We start from the raw sequence: 7229 nt of genomic DNA, 5'->3' as shown, positions 1-7229 counted from the left end.
TTTAGTCATACCTGGCATGCACTGAAATTACTATGGCAAGTGATGTCACAAATTTAACCAGAGTTCTTTATAGGGTTAGATACTGTTCAGTCTGAAAGCTATCAAAACTAGCTTACAAGATGTGAGTGAGAGCTATCACAGAATGACAGAATTCCATTGTTAGATCTATTATTGAAAATGGATGAAATATTATTTCACCTCATTGGTAGACTGCAATTCAACATGTGAACACAACAAATCAGTGAATTTTGATTTTTATGTAAAACAAATTCTACTACTTGTTTTTTAAATGAATAGGCAAAAAGAGAGCTCAGTTTAGAGCAGCTTTGAAAGCCTGCTTTTATCATGACTTCAAATGGGAATACAGTCAGAGTAAAAGGGGCATTCTAACAGTTCAAAGTCATGGAAAATATATTCTTTTTCTAAAATAAGCTATAGCCAGTGACTGCAGCTTTTCTGCAAGTCTGACTCCTAAGATTCACGTCTCTGCAATGCAACTACTCTATTGGTTGGGTTACTAGAAGTCTCGCTGGTAGCATGAAAAAGTTATGTAGTTCACTTTCCCTCTTAGGCAGGAAATTTCTTTGATCTGTTAAAAGCTCAATGAAGTAAATCAAGTTCAATAAACAGAACTTCCTGTATAATTTGGTAGATCTTTAGCTTTAAAAGATATTGGCTTAATGAAAAGATCAGCACTGCAATGTATTTCACATTAGTGTTAAAACATTATGACAAGAAGCAATCTAATCAGAGTGCTCTAATGAATACATATTATCTGATCATACTAAATCTCTGTTATAATACATAATGAAAGTAATTATTTCAAAGAAAAAAGTGTGCATTTTTGTTATCAACAATTTCACACAACCTTGTACTGAGTCATATGGAAAAGTCTTTGAACGTCAGAGTAAGACTGGATGATGAAGAGCCCAGCAGTGTCTGCTTAACTGAGCTATTTTTGCCATGTAGTTTCTCAGCATTAATGCTTCTCTCCTGCATGAGCAACAGTTGCCTCCCAAGGCTGATTTGCTGAATGATAAAAAACATGCAAATAAACAAAAGAGAGGAGTTCTGGAAAGCCTTGTATGCCACCCTGTTCCTTCCGTGTCTGCTAGTGCGCGCATGTCATAGGTAATAGTGATGAAAAGTTTATTAAAACAGATTAATTGCATTATTACAACATTTTCAAGAAAACTGGAAATAACTGGTATCTCAGAATTTTATTACTTCTTCCTGCAATGGGTCAAATTCTGCACTCAAATCCACAACAATTTGAATTATATTAAAATTTGTGCTGGAACATATAGGAGACTTTTTATCTTTATGTAAAATGCCAAAAATACATTGCCCTTTGAAAGAGTTGAAAGCTTATTATTACTGAGATGACATTGCAGAAAAGAAAAAATATTATTACTTGGATGATATTAATCAAAGGATTTCATTACTTTTTGTGTGGAGAAGTTTCATAGATAAACAAACATGTAGGAAGAGTATTTGTTCTGTTTATCCTGTACAAATCTCTGAGGACAGAGAAGGTTGCCCAGAGAGTTTTGTAAAATTTTTTTCTGCTACTTTGCTTAGGAACTCTCAAAAAAAAATCTCTTTTCCCATCTTCTACTTTTATTTAATGTGTTTTGTCTCTAACTCTTCAGAAAATCTTGGGATTGCCTCAGTGCATTTGCTGATGTGGAAAGCTTGAAAACCAAGACAAGTAATTTATTTTGTGGCAGTTTTAGGAACTCCCTAGCTCATCACTGTGATTCAAAATTTTCTTCAGTTGTACTTTCTTTTCTTAGCCTTTTCAAGAAGTCAGTGCCCAGTCCTTTCAAGGCAAGGATGGTCACTCCCCACTTAATCATGCTCCCTCTTACGTAAGATCCTGCTTTATAAAATATGTCCTATTATTGTCCTTATTTAATAATTTATGTAATTTCTGTTAATATGAGGGAAACAGCAAAGGCTATGATTAACAAGTCAGTACAAATGCAAATGCACAAGAGTGAAAGTCATCCAAGTGCAAGGCCTTGAGAAGTCACTTACAAAAGGCACTAGATTAAGAGGAAAAGCATTTTTGTGGTCAGGACTCAGCAATTTTGAAGTGTGCCATTGTTGTGGGACATAGAAGATATATGAGCTTTGCTTTAAAGCCATGCCCAGACATCTTGATGAGAAACTGTCTTCTGGGCTCAAGATTAGGTGAACCTCCCAACCTGGAAAGGCAGAGGTGCATCTATACACCCTGCAGACTAAGCCTGAATGTCGTGCTCAGGACATGATAAACACAAATATTCATGATGTAAGACTAACTCACTGGATTTCATTTCCTAAAACACAGAATTGCATATTTTTAGATATAACCTTGTTTCTGAACATTTTCCAGTGGAAAAATTCTATTAATAGGATACGTAAAACCTTTGCAACTTTCTATATTAGACATTAAAATATGATCTATAGAATAAGTTTAGAGAATCTGGAACAGTGATGTTACCATAACTTATGAACCAAGAGGATCTGCATTCATCTAAGTAATGACTACTTAGAATTTTTGTCACTGAATTTATGCTACCTATCATTAGAATCATTGAAGCTAGGAAAGTAAAAGACTGACTAAATATTAATGTATTATTTTGGCCACTCCTGGATTATTAATTGTAATATGATAGTGCTTTATCAAAATTAATTCTAAAAGCAAAAACTGACAGTTGTGAACATGAGGAAAATGCTACAGAAAAAATTATGTGCTGAAATAAAGCATTTTCAAACACTCCCACTGCATTTCTTCTGCCAGTAGAAATATGAGTAAAGGAACCTGCTTCCTTTCAGCAACAATAACACAGGCATTGCCCAAAATGCTTCTCCCATTTTGTAGGGAACACCAATCACTCAGTTCCTACTTCTGACAGTAGTAATGCAGATTTAAGTCAATCAGATTACCCTAAAATTAAAATACAGGCTCAGTTAAGTTATCTCAGGAACTTAAAGTGTTTATTTATGAAGGATTTTTAAAGCTGAAATCTGAAATTAGACTGAAAACCTTGCTCTACTGACTCAGTGAGAGAAAAATAATTTACTTAAGTGGAACAATGTTCTAACCCCTGTAGTCCATTCACAATACTTAATTTGCTTTTACACCAAAGTTTGGTCATCACTTTACTTCCTTACTGTAGTTTCTTTTCCACATTATTCTATCTCTTCTCTTTTTCCAGCAGTGAGATAAATATTTTTCCTGCCTATGGTACTAAAATGTTACAGAGATGTCAGAAGAGCTGCTGAAAAAATTCTTGAGGCTAACACTATTTCATTAACTCTTTGTCCTTGATTTCTCACTTTTTTTTTTTTGTGAATTCTGTATTTCATGTACAAAATGCATATCACAGTAACTGGTTACTCTGAAAAAGTGATTGTATAAAAATGGAACAAATAAGATATCCTGCAAATGCTTGATTAAGTCAAGTTACAAATTTCAGTACTTCTTTTCAGAACTACCATATTTTCTAGAAACTGATAGCTGATTTCTAGAAATCATTTATCCAGTTCTTCTTCATTATTAATAATTATCCGGATGATATTTTGGTCTTAGAAAATATTCATCTTCTAAAATGAAGTAGAAAAAGAAATAGATCTCAAAAATATTTTTATAGTATTCTGAGATTTAGCTGTCCCAAGGGTTCATATGGGATATAAAATGTTGGAAAATTGATTGTACTGTTTTGCAATGCAGTGCTAAACACTCATTGTTGACAATGAGTGTAAAAATACACAGTCTAAAATCCACCGAAATATTTTTGTTCTTAGCATAAGTATTTGTTAAGCTGTTGGCACACTGAAGTTAACAGTTCTTCATTCCTCCTCAGCATCATTACCTTTATGTGGTCACCCCTCAGATGTCTATTACATTTCTCTTCACACTGCCTCTTAGAAGGATGGGAGTTCTAAGATCTTCATTTTACAGTTTTGAAGGGGATTCTTAGAGCAGAGATGAACCCAAGAGGGAATCCCAAGGAATCTCCAAGTTAACACATGTTATTATACCATGCCTTCATGGGAGTCCTGACATTCAACATTGCTTTTTTTTTTTTTTTTTTCTCTTGCTCATCCTTCATTTTGTCTCCTTTGTTGGTTTGTGCCAGTATAACATGAAGGTATATAGCACAGCAAGCAGCCCATTATGCAGCATAAATATTTCACTGAAAGCTGCCTTTCTCAGATTTTTTTTAAAGATAGAAATATAAAATTATATAGCTAAATAGTTATATATAGAGGGATGTAGCACATGGGAGAGGAATTAAAGGCAGAGTAAATGCAACACAAAAAGCAAAAGGGGAGATGACAGGAAAATATGGTGAGGGTCTGGAGGAGGAAAACTGAAAACTGGCAAAAGTTTGAGAAGAAGTAAAAAGGAAAAGAAACATAACAGAAATTACAAACTCAGAAGGAGAGAAGGGGAAGGCAAAGTGGGAGAATTCATTTAATGTATGATTTAATATAGTCTATAAAGATTTTCTACAGTTTTGCACAAGCAGGGATTCAAACTATTCCAGTTAATATAAGTCAATATATTGTGTGTGAACAGTTTTCCTTTCTTTCTCTTCCCCAAACCCCTTATGAATTCAAAACATTTAAAATAAAATTATTCTCATTTGTGTGGAATTACCTCTATGTTTAATGTTTTCTGTTACTCAAAGGAATTTGAAAACATGTTAAATAAATAGTATTATAAACAAATCATTTTTCTCTGTGTGTCTTTATCTATTCCTCTTCTTGACCTCTTCTACAGCAATGAATCAGAGGTATGCACCATTTCTAGGCAGCTATTGCCTTGCAGCCCCAAAACCAACAGAAAAAAAGTCTTAAAATGGGTAAAAAATGTTTCACAATGACCACCACAGAGGCTCTTTTGCACTTGGGCCAGAAACACAGCTAATATCCCCACAGAAATCCCTGTCTGGAAATGGCTTAGATTGATTTATGTGTCTGGTAGCAAACTCCAGTGAGATGGGAGTTGGGAAAGCTGACACTGACATGTCACTGTACTGTACCCCTGTGGCTCCTCAGGTGACTCAACACGTAAAATGGCAAACTGCACCAGCATATAAAATAAAGTATCCTTGTGAGCTCCTTCATACTCACAATGGGACCTATTTAGACTGTTGCCCAAAATCAGCAATGTGTGGGAGAGTACGTAATAGGTCAGCAGGAGATCAGGCTGCCTTTGGATCCAGCATGACTACTGATCCAAATTCTGCATGGATGCTTCAAAGCAAAGTTTTTGCTCCTACATTAAAAGGAGTTTTACTATATGCTTTCTGTGCTAAGATGATGTGCTAATGATGGCACAAAGAATTGTAAGAAACCAAGGATTTATTAAATTAAAACAAATTAAACTGAAGGATAAAAAGTTAAACTTCATTGCGTGCAGAATTGGATGTATTTTAAATCATGGCTAAAATTTAAGGATTTCATCAAGGTTATCCTTTACCCTGAGCTTCTGGCTTTGGTGATAGATACAAAAGGAACTCTGTTCAATAATGAATGTTCTTGTGTCATAGGCTACCATCTACGGTGCTATTTACTCTTCCTATATAAGGCTCTTGGCAGCCATAAAAGTGTTACTACTCAGGGTAGAAAACAAAGCAAAAACAAAACAAAAAATACAAGAAAAGTAATTATTAGCAATGAATGCTGAGTGTAGCCTATCTTAGGCTTGGAGCCCAGAGATCGAGGGATGTAGAGCTAAGTCAACAGGTGACCATGTGGTTAGCACTTTAGCAACGATAATAATTTGCAATAATAATGTAATGAACAAAGATGGGGTGAAGGCAGAAGGATTAAAGGAGAGCACGCAGCATACATAAGCCATGTTACATCTAGCAAATTCCCAGTGCAGCTGCTTCAGGGATATTAAGCCTCCTGCAGACAGCTGCATCCCCCTGTTGCCATCTGTGGCTTGCATCCCTGGTGCTACCACTGCTGACGACTTGCACACTTGCAAAGGCCTAACCCTCCATCAGCAGAAAAGATCTGCTCCCACACCTTCTTGCAGGGAGCATGGCTGCCACCTGATCCATAGGATACAAGGGCTTTCCTGAGGTTTAATCAGCTGTTAATTAATCCTAGGACTGATGGCTAGAGAGAGGAATGCCTTGCCAGCTGAGACGTCAGATGGGAACATAGGGTAGGCATTAAGTTATCAGTTTTATTAGACAACACTAATCTCATTGGTACAGACTTGCTAATCACACTTCAGGAGAAAGTTTTATTACAAATGGTCTGAGAGGAATCTGAAATGGGTCACATTTTAAACATAGGCCAATGTAAAACAATCCGAATCAAAGTGGATCAACTGACTTCTGAACGACTTCCAAATGCACACAGTGAAATAGTTCAGAAACAGATGATTTTTAAACACTTTTCCCCTTTTTTCAGTCTTGCCTTCAGTCTGTTAGGGCTCACAGTCAAAGGCTTATTGTGCCATTGTTACCCCTTGCTACCCAGAAAAAGGCTTTCCCATCTCAGTTAAGGCCCAGTGTGCTGTCTGCTCCCTGTTCTTCTTGAATAGACCCTCATTCTCCGCTTGTGTGCCTCTCTAACTTGCGCATCACGAGCAACTCACCTCTGTGTGTTCTCAACACCTTTTAGGAAACAAACTACTTCCCTAAACCTCCATGGGCTGCTCTTGGCCTGGTATAGCAGCCAAGGAAAGGGAAACATAAGCAGGCAGCCTTCTCTCCTAAATCAGCGGGGCTGGTTCAACGTGCTGCTTTTACATGGTAATCCACAAACAGGCATCTAAACTCATGGGCTGGCTAACATGGATGGTCATTTGAATCTAAAAAAAAAAAAAAAGGGATCCTCCCATGGTATTTCTAATTGTATCAGCCACACAGCTTGCTGTCATGGGCCCAACCACAATACTGTAGAAATGAAAGCCATGCAAAACAAGGTACTACCAAATAACATGTATATGCTTTATTTACTGTGAGTAAACCAAATCTGAGCTTGATAGTTTATATGTCACAGTGACTCCATGCATGAAACGTGTGACACCGTCAGGCCCTAAAATACCAATTCAAATCAGTTAAGCATTGTGCTCTGAAAATCTGTTATCCAACCAAGCAAAAATTTTAAAAATCAACGTGATAGAAGTTTTATATTTAAACTTGCCATAATGCAGCCATACAGAGTGCTCCAGACCAGAGTGCATTGTATCAGTTGGGTCTGGAGTACAG

Source organism: Geospiza fortis, unplaced genomic scaffold (genome assembly GCF_000277835.1).
Source record: "Geospiza fortis unplaced genomic scaffold, GeoFor_1.0 scaffold98, whole genome shotgun sequence".
Lineage (NCBI taxonomy): Eukaryota > Metazoa > Chordata > Aves > Passeriformes > Thraupidae > Geospiza > Geospiza fortis.
Note: the sequence above shows the minus strand (reverse complement) of the source record.